Genomic DNA, 21,218 nt, shown 5'->3' on the forward strand with positions numbered 1-21,218 from the left:
TATTAATTAAAAATATACATATATAATTTCAAGATTTTTCAATATATCATAAAAACATAACATTAATATCTCTTTAATTCACAAATTAACACATACACACTAAAATTAAAACGATTACACATTTTCAATTTTTAAAATCGCTTAAACAAACTCAAAAGGTGTCAATGTGATTACCAAAATACAAAACCACAATAATTGAATTTCAACCACAAAATGAATTTCAATAAGATGGATGGATTCATAAGAAATTTTAAATTAAACAAACTCAAAAGGTGTCAATGTGATTACCAAAATACACAACCACAATAATTGAATTTCAACCACAAAAAATGAATGAATTTCAATAATATGGATGGATTCATATTGTAAGTATGATGAATGAAAGAACAAGTCTCAAAGTTGTTAAGGTCATTATTGATTAGAACTTAAAAACAAGTTCGAGGCCATTGGTCAAAACTTATAACTTATATAAAATGTAGTTTTTCCTTCCCTCCTCTCCTCTCCTCTCCTCTCCCAAGCGCTCCATAATCTAATATTTGAACTTTCCTTTACCTGCATTATAGATCAACCAATTCAAATTAAAGCTTCTATTCCATTTTATAATTAAAATGGAAACTATATACACCACTAAATATTATAATGAAACATACTAAAAATATTTAACAAATTATCAAAGGAAACTAAACAATACCAATTAATCCACTAAAGAAAAATACCAATCAATCCACTTAATTACTTCAGCATTGTTTCTACTCATTAGGCACCATTAGATCAAAGCTCATCATGTCACTTGCAAGAATGCTTCCCAAGTTAATGATCCAACATTGGATTCAAGGTGTGTGAGCTTGGCACCCATTCTAACCAAAGATTTCTTGCTAGATTTCTTCTCATTTTAGTTCCTTGACTCAACACTCAACCCATATGCATGAAATCATGCACGAGGCCCTTCAAATACTGAATTTTCAATTGAAAAAATTACCCACCTAACTTGCCTTGTATACGTGGATTTTTGAGGGCTTCCAATGAAGTTATGGCTTTTTTCCCTAGTGCAAAATTGCATCCCCTCTAAGGAAAGTTATCTACCATGAAGCCTTAGTGATTTTCCCACCCTCGACTTCAATATGGAGTTTGCATTAAGGTTTACGTTTGTCCGACCACAAGGTTTGTTCATCAAAGTTCGTAATCAGGTCAAAGCAAACAAGTTCAATACATCACTTATCCTACATTTTACTTTCACTCTCAAATCATGGACCATGAGTAGATGAAGGTGTCTAGGCTGAAATGTTTTTGAAATCTGTCCAAAGACCACAAGGTTGTTCATCAAAGTTCGTAAAAGCAAACAAGTTCAATACATCACTTATCCCTTAGTCTTTCCTCAATTTTACGAATATATGGAGAGCACACTCTCTAGCACCCCCACCCACATAAAGTGGTTAAATGTGTTAGGGGCCCACTGGAAGCAGTGACAGGAAGAGACTCATCCCTTATAATTATTTCCTTACAAAGCAAAGATTACAAGTCTTTAAAGAGTGACCCCATGGGATTTATGGGGTTTGAATGACCCTAACAAAAAAATACATTGCAATGCCATTCAGTGAAAATTGGGGACCAACCCAAAAAGCTTTCAAGGTTCTGCGAGCAAGAAACTCTCTAGTGTGCCCCATACTGCACAAGTCATTCAACTTTAACCTGATTTAGAGAGTTTATGATTAAGTAGAGTGGCCCTTCACCCTAATAATTCTTTTTGCACTAGGGTTCGGCTTATCAATAGCGTTGAAACACTACCCCGTGCCTTATCGTGTCTTATTGTTAAGATATGTTCCTCAAAGTAGGTTGAAATTTTCTTATATATCCGACAAAGGTGCCCCTTGCCCCAACGCGGGTGGTTAAAGCTCTTAGCTATCTACTTAGCTCTAAGGTGAATTGGGGTGTTATTCAAGGAATCCTCTTACCAAACTAGAGGCTAGGTAATTAGTCAAAGGCCACACTGGTGGTGTCGCTTTACTAAAAATCTCAAGAGGCTAGGTAATTGGTCAAAGGGGTCAAAGGCCATAATGACGATGTCGTTATATTGACAATCTCAAAGGACCAAATTTCTAAGGCTCGTACCATGGAGAGTCTTAAGATAGAGAATTTCAGTGGGATAAAACATAGCCAATGGCCTTTGTTGACCTAGTTAGTTCATGATCTTTGATGTAATCATTGGTACTCGCCCTAATTACATAATTCTCCATCTCAATTACTCACACCCACCACCACTCCACCCTAAGTTACTTCACTTGTCCACCTCCTAGTTGCTTGTCCATAAACGTAATTAGTTGTCACCCTACTAATTAGTCAATTTCCTATTTTCTCAAATATGTTTAATGAGAAATTGTTGAGCTGCCCACAAGGAAGAAAATTTTGTTGATAAGGGGGTCTTCTTTTCATGGATATGGGATCCCATGAGATCTTTCATTGAAAATGTGAGAGCAACAATAACAAAATATTAGTTATAACATGTATCCAATCATCACCACTCAACAATGAAAATGTAACTAGCATATACCACATGTTATCAACCAATCGCCATCTTGTGGCCGATATATAAATTGCACGCAATGCATAATATCAAAGCATGTCATCACGGGTATTATATCAACATTATTTCATGATCAAAACAGAGCAATTATCACAGGCTAATAAATAATATGACATAATCATCAAAACAGAACAATTATCACAGGCTAATAAATAATATGACATAATCATCACCACTCAACAATGAAAATGTAACTAGCATATACCACATGTTATCAACCCATCGCCATCTTGTGGCTGATATATAAATTGCACGCAATGCATGCTATCAAAGCATGTCATCACGAGTATTATATCAACATTATTTCATGATCAAACAGAACAATTATCACAGGCTAATAAATAATATAACATAACTATATACCAGCCACAATGGGTCATGCATGTGTTATTCATAATTATATGGCAATGAAACAAATCATCACAACATCATATCCATAAATTCAAAAATAATATGAAACCATCACATCATAGTAATGACACATATAACATGACCACTGATAATGAATATATGTAAAGCAACAACTTTAATCTTATAGCACAAAACAAGTAATAATGTGAAGTCTTACGCTATGAGAATGGAAATAGCAAAGACTCTCCAGCTTGGGATCAAAGAATCATCTTCAAAGGGTACATTTTCAAGATTTTGGTCTCTCAGGTTCATATTTTGTTTCCAAATTGAATAGGGATTCACGTGAGGTTAGGAAGCACTAATCCAAACTACAAAGAGATTGTACAAGGTGGCATAGTACTTTCTCCAGTGACCTACAGTTTAAAGCATTAAGAGTTTTGGGAGTGAAAGGAAAAGTAACACTCTCAATCAAAAGGGGAAGGCCCTTGGCAAAGAAATTAGAGAAAGAGAAACTATAGGTATAGTCAACGAATTGGAAATGTTAGATCAAATCATGAAGACAACACTTATGAAGCAAGATTCAAAAGATCGAAGAATTGTGTAGAAAATTTGCTTACAATGAAAATTAAATTGATGAAGTCAATAGAAGAAATTGTGATGATTTTAAAAAAAGTGAAGCTAGTGTCCCTATGTCCTAGAGGAAGATAAAGAAGAAGAAGAGCCTCCACAAAGGCAAGAGGACACAAAACAAGAAAAGTCCAAGGGAATAAGAACATTTAAGATACATACACCCTTTAAAACATAGTCGAAATTTAAGTTGTATGCTTATGAAAAGAAAAGAAATAGACTAAATCATTGAACAACTGGAGATGTAGAACCACATCACTATGGAGATAAGAAAAAAATTACATATACCAGATTGAAGATCTCTAAGTTGCATTAATATGGTGGGCCACCCATGTGGAGTCTTCAAAGGAAAAATGATGGCTACCAATCAGGAAAATTTAAATCCATGATGAGAAGAAATTTCTACACAATACGTCATGAGCACAAGTAGAAAATAAAATGTTGGATGTATAAGCACATCACAATGGAGATAAGAAAAAAATTACATGTACCAGATTGAAGATCTCTAAGTTACATTAATATGGAGGGCCCTTCAAATAAAAAATGATGGCTCCCAATCACCACTTGGGAAAATTCAAATCCATGATGAGAAGAAATTTCTACACAATAGGTCATGAGCACAAGTAGAAAATAAAATGGCAATTTCAAAAAAAGCAAGGTCAAAACATCCAAGAATACACAACCAATTTACTTCACATGGACATGGGGTATCTACATCAAGTCCCGTATATGTTATCTAGATATATTTGAGGATTACAATTCCTAAGGAGGCAGACCAATCACCAATTGGGAAAATTCAAATCCATGATGAGAAGAAATTTCTACACAATAGGTCAAGAGCACAAGTAGAAAATAAAATGGCAATTTCCAAAAAACAAGGTCAAAACATCCAAAAATACACAACCAATTTACTTCACATGGACATGGGATATCTACATCAAGTCCCGTATATGTTATCTAGATATATTTGAGGATTGCAATTCCTAAGGAGGCAGATCAGTCATAATTCTTGCCCAAAGGATTTTCATGATGCTTCCATGAAAACAAGCTACATAGAGAATCAGAATAAGCAAAAGTTTGAAGCAATAAGCAATTTCAAAACAATATTTTTCAAAGGCATACACCTCTAGCATCCAAATACCCAAAACATCATTGCAAATATTGTAGCATTGATTGACATTTGGAAGCTCCATAAGCAAGCAACGATCATTCAAGATTGAAGTGAAGAAATTGAATGCAATTTTGACATGTAAAATTGGCATGTTTGGCCTTGAAATAGATAAAATCAGGGAAGTCTGTGAAAAGGAATTAATCACAAGCAAAAGAAAATCAATCTTGAAAAAGAAATAGAAATCGGCTAGCAAAGAGCAAGAGAAATCTCCGAGTGAACAAAAATCAGCCTTACAGGTGCAAAAAGAACAAGGAACATTCTTCCAATTGAAGATTAAGATCAGAGGTTATCGACTCTTATTGATCCCATTTATTAGAAATATCTAATTTCCAAATCATTGGTGCAGCAACTTGGCTTGGAGACTCATGCCTATCTTCAGAGTATATCAATAAAATCAAATGTGTTGTGCCATTAGTCATAATTCTGTTTTATGATGCTTCCAAGAAAACAAGCTATATAGAACTAGGGGGGTGCCATTGGATCAAGATAAGCAATTTCAAAAACAAATTACAATCACATATTTTTGGAAGGCAAGAAAAAACATGTGTACGCTTCTCAAGCATGACTCAAAACATCATTGTGAGCCTTGTAGATGGATATAAAAAGATGACATGTTGGAAGCTCCATCCTTGTATCCATCTAAAAAATAAAAACAAAGAAGAAATTTTAAGCAATTTAGAGGTGCAAAACTTACATTTATGGACATAAAACCAACCCCATGCAAAATAAATAAATAAGCAATTGGAAGCATGAAAAATCAGCTATGGCTAAAGAAAAATCATTCATGTATGAGCAAGAAAAACTATGAACAAGCCAAAAAAAAACAGTGCTGAAAAAAGAAAAATAAATCAGCTAGTAATGACCAATATAAATCTGCCAATGAAGAACAAAAATCAACCTTGATAAAATCAAAAACTAAGGGAAAAAGAAAAAAGAATTAAGGAGGAAAGACAAATACTCATCTTACCAAAGGCTTGAATAATCGACTCTTCTTACTGAAGGCGTTGACTCTTGTTGATCACAATTTTGCGAAAAAATTGATTTCCAAATCATTGGTGCAACAACTTGGCTTGGAGACTCATGCCTATCCTCGAGCACACACCTTGGATTTGTTGATCAAAGACACCAATATGCAAGTGACAGAAATGTGAGTTCAGATTTTCTATTATTTCCAGGTATATTGATGAAAACAAATGTGATGTTGTGCCATTAGTCATAATTCTTCTCCAAGGAATTTAGATGATGCTTCCATGAAAAATTATATGGAGATGACAAATAAGCAAAACGTATGAAGCAATTTTGAACAAAAAATTACAAGTAAAAAAAATTAAGGCAAGAAAATGCATTTGCAACATCTCAAGTTGGAGGTGAAGCAATCGAATGCAATTTAGAGGTGTAAAATTGGCATGCCCAACCCCAAAATCAAAGCTAAATATCCAAATTAATGGTTGCAAGTATTAAAAATCAGTCATGTATGTGCAAGAGGATCTATCCACAAGCAAAACGTATGAAGCAATTTTGAACAAAAATTACAAGTAAAAAAAAAATTAAGGCAAGAAAATGCATTTGCAACATCTCAAGTTGGAGGTGAAGCAATCGAATGCAATTTAGAGGTGTAAAATTGGCATTGCCCAACCCCAAAATCAAAGCTAAATATCCAAATTAATGGTTGCAAGTATTAAAAATCAGTCATGTATGTGCAAGAGGATCTATCCACAAGCAAAAAAAAATCAGTCTTGAAAGAGAAAAACACATCATCTAGCAATGAGCAAGAGAAATGTGCCCAATGGTGAACAAAAATCAGCCTTACAGAAGGAAAAGGAAGGGAAAGAAAAAAATTGAAGAGGAAAGAGACACTTTTCCTACCAAAGATTCAGATCACAAATAAGATGTCAACTCTTTGATCCCATTTATAAGATAATTTGATTTCCAAATCATTGGTGCAAAAACTTGGCTTGGAGTCTCATGCCCATTCCCAAACATATCCATTGGATTCGAAAATCAATGACACCAATATGCAAGTGACAAAGAAATACATGTTTATATTTAATACTAAAGTATACTGATGAAATTGAATGCCAGGTTGTGTCATTAGGTGCCAATCAAGCCAGAAGGTTGGTAACTGTGAGTAAAAAGTTCTTTTAATGGTGTTAAGATCCAAAGGAGGAAGCATCAAAGGAAAATTGTTTAAAGGACATGAGCATAGATCAAGATGTTTCAAGGTATGTTAGTGCAAGCACACTTTGTGATATAAGCAAACCAACGACCTCCCTCTTGGGATTGTATACACTGTTACACCTTCCTTCTAGAACACAAAACACATTTCCATGGATTTCTTGAGAGATTTGCCAAGGACAAAGAGTGCAAATGACTATTTTATAATGGAAATGGATAGATTCATTAAGTGTTTGCTCTTTCTCATTGTAAGAAGAGCATCAAAGCCCAAAAGACAACTGAAAAATTCCTTGAGAAGGTGTGGATACAAATCCACTCATTCCATACCCAAGTAAATGGATACACAAAACTTGTAAACACAATACTTGTTCATTTATTGAGGGGATATAATCACGAGCATCCCAAAACATGGGATGAAAGCTTACATTCAACGTGAATACAATAGGGCAGTTCAATCATCTACTCACATGAGACCATTTGAAGTTTGTTGTCAATTCCTTCCACAATCACCAATTGACATGGCAAGACAAGCAAATTAAAGTTACAAATATATGAAATTATCTCTCACAATGAAAATGATATATTGGGCAACGCTTTTCAATGAGAAGAAACACAAAAGTATAAATTTAATGTAGAAATCACAAAGACGAAATTCATAAACCGAAGAAATACAAGTAAATTTAGTATATTCATAAATTGGAAAAATACAATATTAATTACTACGCTCATTATTGATATTCTTGCATAATGAAGACAAATTATCGTGAATTGGTTGATCACTGAGACCATAATTAGAGAGAGAGGAGTTATAACTTGAGAGATTGCGTTCCTTAGGGTGGTTGAGTAATTACGCAATTTTATAGCATTAGCTCTTCTCATTGTTCTGTTTAAATATAAACTTCTCGAGCTAATATGGCCTCCACTAAAAAATACGTCGTCATTTTGTCAGTCTAGATAATGAAGAATCAAGGCTCCTCAAAATTTTGTTCCAAGAATGTAATCCGTTTAACAGTGGGCTCCATTTTGAATTACTTCAATGGAAGGGTGCTTGCTAAGTCGTTGATCCAACACTAGATTTGTGTGGGGGCTTTGCACCCATCCTCATTCTAACCAAAGATTTCTTCCTATTTTAGTTCAATGACTCAATACTCAACGGTCAACCCATATGCATGAAATTGCATGAAATCGTGTTTGAGGCCCACGAACTATTGAGTTTTCAATTGAAAAAATTGCCCACCTACCTTGCCTAGTATAGGTGGATTTTCCATGCCTTTTGATGAAGTTATGGCTTGCCCTAGAGCAGATAGCATCCCCTCTAATGGAATTTATCTACCATTAGTCGTAGTGATTTTCCCACCATCTGCCTCAATATGAGGCAATGTTAGCAAAACCAAACAGTTCACCAACGGTCAACCCATATGCATGAAATTGCATGAAATCGTGTTTGAGGCCCACGAACTATTGAGTTTTCAATTGAAAAAATTGCCCACCTACCTTGCCTAGTATAGGTGGATTTTCCATGCCTTTTGATGAAGTTATGGCTTGCCCTAGAGTAGATAGCATCCCCTCTAATGGAATTTATCTACCATTAGTCGTAGTGATTTTCCCACCCTCTGCCTCAATATGAGGCAATCTTAGCAAAACCAAACAGTTCACCAAACAATAGACCCCCCAAGCAGTCAAAATTGGACCAGAACCAATAAAAAAACCAAACCAAAAATCCAATTGGCCAAAGAATATATAAAATATTTAAAATTTAAAGAAAAATGTATATATTCATGTGCATCCATATGAATCCAAACCATTTATACACAAATATGCAAAAGTTTTCAATTATATAAGGGTGCATATAACCAAAATAATATCGAGTGTAATCCATCTCTAAACCAAAAATGATGGCCTCTAGCATCCAAAAAAAGACATGCCACAACAAATACCGACATATCATCAAAATCGTTGCATTAAGATAAGGGAAACAAAGCTTAAATGAACCTAAAACATTGAAAATGGGCAATGTGGACATTCACTAATCAATAATAGTGGGATATTAAAACTAAAATTGTAACCACTATCTAACATTGTCTTCTTTCACACATGTCATCGTTTATCCCAACATCTATTTTCGCTCTCAAATCATGGATGGTCGTAGATGTGACCATTTATGACCTAGGTCAACCAAGAGGTGGCTTTGCCTTCCCAAACCTCTTCCACCCCAAAGCTCCTAGGCAATGAAAATAGATGTAGCTCATACAAGTATTTCCATGAGCGTATCTACTTATGCAAATCTTCAATAAATGTATCCTATGCTCTTTCTAAATGTTCACTTTATTAATTAACAAAGTGAACATTTTTTAATTCAAGTGACTTTTAATTAATAAAGTGATTAAAGTGGGTCATTTAATGATTTAATTAAAAGAGAGTCATTGATTTCACGATTAGATCTTAAACATTGAATATTAGGTTTTTGGCTTATGACAAAGTGATAAGAGAAAAGTTATAAAAGAAAGAGGGGGCAAACGACAAAGACACACAAAGAGCATTCATTTCACAAGTCACATGAGTGAAGAAAAAAATCGGTGGTCTGATTTTTAACCATTAGCAAGGAGTTTTAGCAGTAGTTCAGCAAAAAGAAGACATCCAATCAGTAGCAAGGAGAATTGCAGTCGTACAACCCAGCAAAGGAGAACGTACAGTCATTTGTACGGATTCATATAGTAATACGGATTGCAGAGTAAGCCGAACAAAGTGCAGCGCAGACCACACATTTCGTGTAGATATGCCTTGATTTTGTGCAAACTGAAATTTTTCCAGGTTTATTATTTGTTTGTTAATTTCTCAGAGCTATTTTCCATGTAAGGGAGCTCTTGTAAAAGTTCTAAAGATATTTTGAATGATGAACAAGTCCAGAAGAGCAAAAATAATTGTGCACTATGTGATTGATTTTCTTGTTTTCAATGATGAACTGATCTAGAAGAGCCAAAACAATTGTGCATTGTGTGTGATTGAATTTCTCATTTTCCGCTAAATGCAAGAGTTAATAATTCCAACTAGATCTGATCTATTTTCTTAGATAGTTGATTTTAGGATAATTTAACATGGTGTCAGAGGTTTTGTTCTGAGAGAAAAGTATATCTATTATTTTCCAAGATACTTCAACAAGCTTGAGAGACAGAGCTCAGGACAGCCATGTTGTAACCAATGTGAAAGTTGAGGATCGACTTGATGGGGTTTCAAATTTCCTGCCATGGAAGGCAAGAATCTCAATGATCTTGAAGGAGCAACACTTCTGGGAAGTCGTGTTTGACCCTCCTGCTCAAACATAGACCTTAGGGAGCATGCAGACACCAACAGTAGTAGACCCTATAGTGTAGGCAGCATGGGACATAAAGTAAAAGAGATTGATCCTTTACGTTATTAAGGATCATCTAATTCCACATGTTGCAAAAAGACCAACAATGTGACCAAAAACAGCCTTATGAGAATCACATAAATCCATGACCAGCTTGCAGTTATTGGAGAGGATGTACTAGATACAGAGCTAGTGAATGTTGATCTGAATGGGTTCACCAAGCCTCGGGAACCATTCATCATGCGCATTTGTGCCCAAAAGTATCTTCCCAAGTGGGAGAGACTTTGGGATGACTACATCCAAGAGGATACTCGTAAAGAGTCCAGGAACAAGAAGCGGAGAGGAGCAACAAATGAAAACTTGTTCCTGGTCAGTGAGATGAAGAAGACCAAAGGGAAAATTTTCATCAAAAAGGGTGACAATTGTTGAAAAATGTGACTAGTGCCAATATTCATAATTTTATTTCGTTCATGATGCATTGTATTTGTCAAAAGAAAGAAAAAGAAATTTTATTATAAATAAAATTGACTTATTAAAGCATGGGTTTCATGCTTGGGTCAATCATTTATAGGTCAGCCTCAATTGCAGGCTTCTAGAGTTTATGTCAAATGTCCTTGTCCATATCACATTGTAAAAGACCCTTCTTGGGATTTATTTGTTAAGAAAGAAATTTATTTTATGTAAAATTAGGTCTCCTAGGCCTCCTCCATCAAGTCGTCCTCAAAGAAGGGCAAGTCAGCCTAACTGAGGAGCAGAAACTCTTATATAAAGGCAGCAACCCAAAGTCACTCATCAAGTTCGATCTGCAACTTCTGGGACCAGAAAAAGTGTGAAATTCAAGGATGAAGAGGAAAGGGCTAACGATGGAGAAGGAGGTCTCTATCAATTACAAGAAGTTGAAATTCTCCCTATCTCATGTGTGAAGTTGCTAGGCTACTGGAGGGATCGAAATTGTAGTACTAAAGCTGGGCCGAAATTCTGTGTCGCTGGGGACCAAAATCTCTGGGTTGTTGTTGGGCTAAAGTTGTTGGACAAGAAGAGACTACTAAAGATTGTTGAATTTAATTGGAAGGTTGACTTGGTGGAGGAGAAAGGTTTGTTGGTCTTAGGTCTTGGTCTATCTCATTTTGAACCGACTGAAGAAAGAGTTTTTGACTGGGTTTTCCCCTATAGAGGGGTCTTAGCCCTAACAGAGTGCCTACATCTGGTGTACTTTATCTTTGTGCTCTGCTTTTGGTAATTGCTTGATGAAACTAAGATAAAAGAAGAACATAAAAATGATGATAAGAACTCAAAGATATCACAAGTAATTATCAAAAAGAGAAAAGCTTTTTTCCTTTCCGATTTTATAACAACAATGAAGGAGAGCAACAACATTCTAGGCAGAAGAGAAATATGAACAAGATCAAATGTTATATTTGTTATAAGAATGGCCATTTTGCTTCTCAATGTCCACATATGAAGAAGGGCAAAGGGAAGTCACAGAAAGTTGCAGCAACAATAGAGAAATGGTTGAGCAAACTTGCTTCCATGTTCGAGAGTGACTTTTTCACGCATGTCTTACCTTTCTACTAGCGTTATTGCTAGAAGCGTTTGGTACTTGGACAATGGTGCCTACTGCCTCAAAGGCTAGAGAGATATTTAGTAGATTTGCATAAGACCACTCAAAGACATATTGAGCTTGGCAATGATGCCAAGTATGCAGTGAGGGGGCAAGGGATAGTTTAGTCCCACTTGAGTCAGGAGGGTCCTTTCATGCACAGGAGGTACTCTATCTACTTGACCTAAAGAATAACCTTTTGTCCATCTCAATCATGGAGTACAAAGGTTATGAGGTCAACTTCTGAAGGAGGCAAGTGTTCATTTTCCTAAAGGGAGCCAATCCAGATTGCAAAGACTGCAATAAGGGTTAGAATCTAAGAGAGAAACCAATGACATCATCTACGAGCTTTGTCATAGGAGGATGGGGCATCTCCATCACAGGGCTCTACCATTACTGAGATGGATAGGACATCTCAAGATATTTGGTTGTCCAGTCTACATCCACATAACTATGGAAAAGAGGGAAAATTTGCAGCCGTCCAGTGAGAGGAACATCCCCGCAAGATACAACAAGAATTCCAAGGCTTATATCACGAGAAAACAGTGTTGAGTTGAGATGTCAAGTTTGAGGAGAACTTGGCATCTAAGAAATCTCAAGATCTACCAACAATTGCAGAGGGGCCTCAAGAGGAGGAACCAAAGGAGAAGCCAAGAGCAGAGACTTCTAGTAGCATAGATAGCCAACCTTCAATATAGGAGGAGCAGTCAACTCCTTCAACATCAATCAAGAAGTCGAGTGCAGAGACTTCCAGTAGCAGAGATAGCCAACCTTCAATGTAGGAGGAGCAGTCAACTCCTTCAACATCAGTCAAGAGGCTCAAGTGGGCAAAGCAGACCTTACAGGATGCTTGAAAGAATGTCAACCCTTGCAAGACCAATTTCAAGGAGAGCAAACCTCTGCAGAAGTTTCTGATGTACATGGCTTTGATTACCAACATCATTATCTTAGAGCCTTCTAACTTTAAGGAAGCAGCCAACCAATAGGTGTGGAGAGATGGCATGGTGGAGGAGCACAACTCCATCATGAAGAATGATGTCTGGCAGATTGTATCGAGACCAAATGGGAAGTCAATTGTGACTTAAAGTATGCAGCATATGGCAATGTGGAAAAATACAAAGCTAGGTTTATTGCTCGTGGATTCTCTTAAAAAGAGGGAGTAGACTACAACGAGACTTGTGCTCCCATAGTTAGATACTTCTCTATTCGAGCGGTTCTTTCGACAACTTTTGAGATGGGATGGAGCATCCACCAGATGGATGTGAAGAAGTCTACATTGAGCAACCACAAGGGTTTGAGGTCCATGTGGGAATGACTCAAAATTTGCAGCGACTAATGAATTCGAACTGAAAACAATAGACACAAATTTCTTCTACTCAATATGCAGAAGGGAAAACATACAATAGAAACAAATGCAATCAACCACAATGAACACAGTTTTTACTGGGGAACCCAATTGGGAAAAACCCCTCCTGTATTTGTATTATATCAAATGAGAAAAATTGATCTATTATAATGACAACTTCAATATTGAAGCACAACTTGCACTACAATACGATCTCCTCCTCCTGAGACTGCTTTGCAAAATACTTAGCCAATTCTTGGCCTCCTTCTCCTCCTATTTCCTTGTGCAATTCCTGAGGAAATTAGTTCCTAGAGAATAGGAGAAGCCCCTATTTGCTTGTGTAATTCCTAAGAGAATAGTCTCACGTGCTACATGCAAACAACGTACACTCACTAGTATACAATAATGATTACATTGATGTATTTTTCCTCCACTCAACTAGGAAATTCGAATTCCATGCATGACTAGGACTATTTTTAGTAAATTGACTAGTTAACTGAGAGATCAGTGAATTAACAACAGTTACAACAACTCAACTAAACTCCTACTGACTCTATTTATGACTAAAGCTCAGATAACTAAGTTTAACTAACAATAACTCCACTAGATTGCTAGATCTTAACAATCAACCCATGCACAACTCTACTTCTTGCCCACAAACTCGAATTGACTGACTTAACTAAGTGACAATGCCATGTCACTCCTGCTAATTGTAACTCAAGTCATCTTGTTGATGTGGAAATTCGTATTTCTCCATTTCTCCAATCCTCTTGAGGAATGGACTATAACACAAATAACACTCCCTCTCACTATTGTTGTCGATATTGCAACAACTGCAACTAAAAAGCATCAGGAATATTGAATCAATTGTGTCTCTTAGTTGCAACTGTCTCCGAAGTCTCTGGCTGCTACTAGCCTCTGCAACTGTCGCTCAAGACCTGACTACAACGACTAACACTAATCCTTTTGCCACTAAATACTGTAGGCCCTGTAGCAAGGGTAATGATCCATAAGAATAGTATATTGCAACTATTGTTGCTCTCCTATGGACCATACCAAAATCTTTGCAACTCAGGGACTAAGGCTCTACAGCGCCCCACCTCCCTCTTGGAGTTATAGCTACATGCAAGGCAAAATCTACCTCTAGCTTGTAGATATATTTAACTCGAACACATATTTGTTTTACTTGTCTATTAGCAACATGCTTCAGATAAGCTTTCCCCCTACTAAACAACACATCATATCCTTTGTCCTCAAGTACATCTATAAAAACTAGATTTTTCTTCATGCCAGCCACATACATTACATTCTTAAGGTGAAGATGAGAGCCTGACTCCCTCTTATAGGTGAAAGTGTTAATCCCTTTGGTACTATATCTCCCATCATCTCCAAGCTCTATGTAATTGTAGGTCTTTCTCCTCTAGGCTGCTGAAGAACTCCTTATTTAAACCGAACGCAACAAATTATAGAGATAACCATAAATACAGATATGCAGCGGAAATAATACTTCATTTCATTACTGTAAAATACTGAAATATGTTTACAAACAGAAATGGAAATAAACCAGGTAGGGCGATGGTAGCTTATCTCTGAGAAGAGATGTGGCGACTACATGCCTCTGAACTCTGTTACAATGAGGCTCGAAGACCTATTTATTGTTGAGAAACAATGGAAAACCCTAAACATCCAAAAACCTAACCCTAGAAGATGAAACGCCAAACTGTGGGCCCTGTTTGGGTAAATTGGTACAACTTCCCGAGGTCGTAACTTTGGCATACGATCTTCATTTGACGCGCACAGTATCTCGTTAGAAAGATCTATCCAAAACTACAACTTTGGGAAGAGCAACATCGGTCCATGGACCCATGTTGCACCCAGTTTTCCAAAAAAACGTTGTTTACGGCCTCAAAACGGCTCCGGAAGTTTAGGACCCGAAAAACTGCTAAAAATAGTAAACTATGCTACAAGTAAGGAAACTGAAAAGCTAAAAGAAATAGTGGTGGGCATCCAAGTGGACTTGGCAGGTGGCCACCAATATCCCCCTGGATCATCCTGTCATATGATATGAAGCACCAGAGTCTAGGTACCACTCACTTCCTCTTATTGTGCTTGCCATGCAAGCACTGAGGGTGAAATCCAACTCGAATTGTGATGTGAGAGAATCAACCCCTGTTGTTGTTGCAAGTTCCTTACTGGATTTCTTATGTGGACACTTGGTTGCATATTGTCCATACTCATGGCAGTGAGACCATTTAAATGACTAAGGTCTTTTTTCTTGCCATGGTTCTAGCTGGATTCTGCCTCGCCTTGGGCCTTCTTGCCATTGGAATTCTTTCCTTTGCTTGTAGGAATTTACAGGGTAAGTTCCTTAAATAGAACACCAAAGGACACCGCTCACAAACAGATCACAGATCAGTACACCAGTATTCTTGACGTGGTTAAAACCCTCAAAGAGGGAAACAGTCCACGACCTGAGCCAATGCGGCCACTTCAGGCAATTTATTAATTTAAAAGAAAGAAAATTTACATAAGCTTCCCTCATGAACAATCACCTTACAAATGACCCTCCATGCTCTTTAAATAGAGATCATAGACCAATCAGGTGTTAAGCCACAGATCAAGTGTCGGAAATACCAAGGAGAGAAGGAATCATCGAATTGTAAGTTACAAAAAGTACATACTAAAGAAACACACTTACCTAACTATACACTAGACCAAGTTATACTTAAGTATTTCCTATGTGTCGGAATATCCTAACACCCCCCCTTAAGAACAACTTGGAATAGGATTGAAGGATGTACAAAGATGACACAATAGGAGAAGAAAGGAGGCATTAGAGCCTATCCCCCTTAGTGACAACTTCTTGAACTCCAACCCCAAATCGAAGTTTAGTAAACTTTGCCTCTGTAAGAGCCTTTCTAAAGATGTCTACAACTTGATCATCGATTGAACAATATTGCACTTCAAGAACACGGTCATGAATGAGCTTTCTGATGAAGTGCATGTGTAGTTCAATGTGTTTGTTGCACTGATGTCGGATGTTGCTGCTAAAAACCAAACTCTGACAGGATCTGACGAAGCCACGGGGCTTCCTTACTAGCTTCAACAACACCACAAACTCTGCTTGTGTTGAAGAAAGAGAAATGGCAATTTGTTTCTTGTTTCTTCCAAGAGTGAAGACATAACCTGCAGTAGACTTCCGATCATCAGGGTCAACAACCCAATCAGAATCAATGAAACCAACCAATAGAGGAGATGCTTCTGCAATGTAATGAATCCCAAACTGAACTGTACCTCGAACATAACGAAGTATTCTTTTAGCTGCTTTCCAATGACTTTCATGTGGGTTTTGCATAAACCAAGCAACAAGGCCAGCAGCAAAGGAAAGGTCAGGACGGGTATGGGTCAAATACAAAAGTTTTCCAACAAGCTAACGGTATAAGGTAGCATCAACTTCAGGGGAAGTACAAGTAACTAAAAGTTTGGCTCCAGACTAAAAGGGAGAAGGGGCTAGCTTACAGTCTTCCATGTGAAAGTGGCGTAGAAGATCACAGGCATACTTGGACTGGGAAAGGGAAATACCTTCTTTGGATTGCAAGACTTGAAGACCAAGAAAATAATGTAAGTGTCCTAAGTTTGTCATTTCAAACTGCTTTTTAAGGCTGGACTTCACATGGTTTATAAGGTTGGGATCACTACCAGTAAGGATAAGATCATCAACATAAAGAACAAGAATGATAAGAGACTTACCCACTTTCTTGGTGTAGACAGTATTGTCAGAATGACACCTAGAAAAGCCAGTATCTAAAAGAAATCTATCCATTTTGGCATACCAAGCCCGAGGGGCTTGCTTGAGACCATAAAGGGATTTCTTAAGCCGACATACAAGGCTGGAGTCTGTTTGTATAAAGCCAGGAGTTTGTTCCATATAGATTTTTTCATGCAAGTCCCCATGCAAGAAGGCGAATTTAACATCCATCTGATGGACTTCCCATTTGAAAGAGGCGACAAGGGAAAGAACAAGGCGGATAGAGTTCATTTTGGCAACAGGGGAGAAGGTTTCAGTATAGTCAATGCCTTCAACTTGTGAAAAACCCTTAGCAACAAGACGAGCTTTATGTTTATCAACTTTTCCATCTGGTCCAAACTTGGTTCTGTAAACCCATTTGCATCTAACAAGTTTTCGTCCCTTTGGAAGAAGAACAAGAACCCACATATCATTTGCCAATAATGAACGATATTCTTCATTCATAGTTGCGTCCCAATCTGGATGGCCTGAAGCTTCTGCAAAGGTGTCAGGATCATAATTCGCTAAAGCTTGAGCCAGTAAAGAAGAGGCTCTATCAAACTGAGAACATGTACGACGTTGATCTATAGGATCACCTACACGAGCACTTGCTGCATCTCGAGTAGCGCGGCCCCATTTTGGAAGCTGAGGAGCTGAAGGAGGATCCCAAGAATGTGGGGGAGGATTGTCATCCTCGCTATCATCATCTGAAGAAGGAATATTTTCAGAAGTAGAAGGGATAGAGAGAGGTGGCACATTCGCTAAACTAGGCGCGTAGGCCGATATATTTTCAGCGAACTTTACATCTCTTCTAATGATAACATTTTTGGATTTAGGTTGAAGAAGTCTATATCCTTTGACATCTTCAAAATATCCAACAAAAATACATTTTTCACTCTTAGGTTCTAAGACTTTATGTTTCTCATCTGGAATATGCTTCACTTCCAAAACACAAAAGTGACATACATTTGGTTTAATTGAGCTCCATGCTTCTTCTAGAGTGATATTATTTAAAACCTTAGTAGGAGTGTGATTTACTATGTAATTTGCACAATTAATTGCTTCTACCCAAAAATTAAGACTAAGTCCTTTAGATTGAAACATACAATTAGCTATTTCCTTTAAGGTGTGATTCTTCTTTTCAGCTACACCATTTTGCTGTGGAGTATATGGAACAGTATGTTGCAATTGAATTCTACACTCAGTGCAAAAGTTGATGAATTTGTTGTTAACATATTCTCCACCATTATCAAATCTTAGTTTAAGAATTTGATGTCCATATTGTTTCTCAACAAAGGCCTTAAAGGCCAAGAACATGTTAAAGACTTCATCACTCTTGAGTTTTAAGAAGTATACCCAAGTGTGTCTGGAGAAATCATCAATGAAAGTTAAGAAATAATTGTAGCTAGAGAATGAAACAATTGGAAGTGGACCACATAAATCACGATGCACAAGCTGTAAAGGGGCTGAGGCGTGCCAAGAGGCACGTTTTTCAAAACTATCCCAATGATGTTTTCCAAGTACACATCTGGAACAAACACCATCTCTGCAAGATACCATAGGAAGACCTATCACCATATTTTCTTTACATAGATTTTGAAGGAAGCGATAGTTTAAGTGACCAAATCGCTCATGCCAAAGTTTGCTCACTTCATCATTATGAGCAACAAATACCGAGGGAAGAGTTGATGACCCAAAGTTGTTAAACTTATACAACCTTGTAGAATCATCAGCAATGCCAATAGCTAAAATCTGTCTAGGATCTCTTAGGTCTTTAATTACAACATCATGAGGTGAAAATTCAATAGTTTTACCTTCACTTGAATGAGTTGTCTGATATACAAATAGAAGGTTGCAGGGTAAGGTAGGTACACATAATACATCATTAAATTGACCATTGTCTAGATGAATAGTTTCAGTCCCTACAACACTAAGAGATCTATCATCACCAACATATATATTTTTGGTGTTACAATCATTTAAAGAAGAAAACATGGTTTTGTTTTTGGCCATGTGATAAGAAGCTCCAGAATCAATGAACCACTCATGAGAATGAGAATGAACCACTCAGTGTTAAGAAGACCAAGATGTATGAGTTTTTATTACTCTCTTATTAAAGAATCACAAAAGGCATCAAAAGAGATGGACTTGTAGTCTTGTCCTTGAGAAATAAAGGTTTCTCTAGTAGAATGGAAGGTGGAAACAAACACAGAGTAGATTGGTCCTAACTTAGCAAGAATCGAATAGATAAAGCTACCATCTTCTTTCTTAACCTTAACACCTTCCAAGAGAAGTCTAAGGGTCTTGAACTTGGACAAAAAATCTTTAATGGAAGAAAAATTATTGGGGTCCAACGTAAGCAACTCATTTTCGAGTTAATGGGCTCTAATTTCATTTTTTATTCCAAAAACTTTATTGAGTTGTTTCATTGCTTCATCGAGGGTATCAATGTCTGCGATATGGAATCTAAGGTCTGGAGAAATAGATATCTATATCAACCCACGTGCTTGATCTTTCTTATTTTCCCATTTGGCTTGCTTATCTTCATCCTTAAGTTTAGACTCTTGGCCTGAGGCTATTCTATAAAGACCTTGACTTCTAAGTAATCTGCAATGTAGGATAGCCATTGGAAGTAGTTGATGTTGTCAAAAATAACTAGGCATGGACTTTCCATTTTAAGAGAAACTGAAGCTGTAGATGTTGAAACTAAGTGTTCCAATAGAAAGATCTCAAAAAATTAGGCCGATTAAAAAAAACGGCTTCCAGATGAAGAAGTTATGGCTTTTTGAAAAAAAGTTGTTGAAGATGCCGACGAACAACATGAATGTTGGGAAGTGAATGATAATGTTATATAAAAAAAAATCCCCCCATTCCAAACTTAATCTAATTAGCTCACTTTTTAAAAAAAATTACTTTATTTGACCCACTTTTATAAATAAGTGAAAGTCACTTTTACAATAGTATTTTATGAACTATAAAGTGAACTTAGAATTATAAGTGACTCACTTTTTATAATGAGTGAGAACACTTTTACATAAAGTAACTTTAAAACATAAGTTACATGTGCTTTTTGAAAAAGTAACTCAACAAAAAGAAAGACTTGAACCCAAGACCTCTATTCTCATAAAATAACTTTAAACCAAGTGAGGTAATTTAAAAGGTTAGTAATTTTTGGAAAGGAGGAAGGGTGTTTTTTTTTGCTCTTTGAAGCTTTGGAGTGTGTGCTTACTTGAAAAACCTCTTTTTGCCAACAAAACAAAAAAAACAACTACACAAACCAAACGAACAAGCAAAAGTAATCCAAGTCTTAGGACTTAAAGTTAGACTTCGTCGCAAACTAAATATTTTCCTCAATGTTTCTGATTTTCTGAGATCACACTAAGGCGCAGCAGAAAAGAGCATACGCATGAGAAAAATCATTTCTTTTTGTTTCTGGTTTGCCCAGATCGCACAAAGTCACAGGGCAAAGAGCATACGCAGAAATGAAAAGTATAGATCTGATAATAAAAAAAATTATAGAGGATTATAAACCAAAATAAACAGAGAGATAAATAACTATAATTGCAAATAAAGACTATATACCTCAAAATCTTAAAAATGACGTAGCTAGGGCTACCGGAAACCTTTTCGCATGAAACGAAAGGGTTCCTCACTGGAACAGATGCTCCTAACACAATAGAGCAATCCTCTCGGCCCAAAAGCGGTCAAAAACAATAGATCTAGGAAGCGACAGTCGGATACAGTTGTACCGGCTTCATATTTGGATCACCAACAGATGTGGTCCTCAAATAGCTCTGATACCATGTAGGAATTTACAGGGTAAGTTCCTTAGATAGAACACCAAAGGACATCGCTCATAAACAGATCAGTACACCAGTATTCTTGACGTGGTTGAAACCCTCAAAGAGGGAAACAGTCCACGACCTGAGCCAACGCGGCCATTAATGTAAAAGAAAGAAAATTTACATAAGCTTCTCTCATGAACAATCACCTTACAAATGACCCTCCATGCTCTTTAAATAGAGATCATGGACCAATCAGGTGTTAAGCCACAAATCAAGTGTCGCTAATACCGAAGAGAGAATGAACCGTTGGATTGTAAGTTACAAAAAGTACATACTAAAGCACACTTTACCTAACTATACACTAGACTAAGTTATACTTAATTATTTCCTATGTGTCAAAATATCCTAACATTGCCAACTAGAGCACAGTCTTCTTCCTCATCAAAT

The 21,218-nt window shown here is 36.8% G+C and overlaps 1 long non-coding RNA gene across 10 annotated transcripts in view; it reads right to left on the reverse strand.

The window, feature by feature from the left end:
- Window positions 1–214: 214 nt before the first annotated feature.
- Window positions 215–21,218, reverse strand: part of LOC149169986 (uncharacterized) — an 89,851-nt gene continuing 68,847 nt past the window's right edge. For 4 of the 10 annotated variants that reach the window (XR_016259836.1, XR_016259835.1, XR_016259831.1 and 1 more), the window contains one exon: window positions 215–552. This is a non-coding gene — a long non-coding RNA (uncharacterized LOC149169986). Of the gene's footprint in view, window positions 553–5,100; window positions 5,370–5,697; window positions 5,833–7,092; window positions 7,403–21,218 lie in introns of those variants that run through there. The other 6 variants (XR_016259829.1, XR_016259828.1, XR_016259833.1 and 3 more) reach the window with 5 other exon arrangements.

The sequence above is a fragment of the Pinus tabuliformis genome, chromosome 4_2 (assembly GCF_031772625.1).
Source record: "Pinus tabuliformis cultivar Carrire ecotype Pingquan chromosome 4_2, CPIR1, whole genome shotgun sequence".
In the NCBI taxonomy this organism is placed as follows: Eukaryota; Viridiplantae; Streptophyta; class Pinopsida; order Pinales; family Pinaceae; genus Pinus; species Pinus tabuliformis.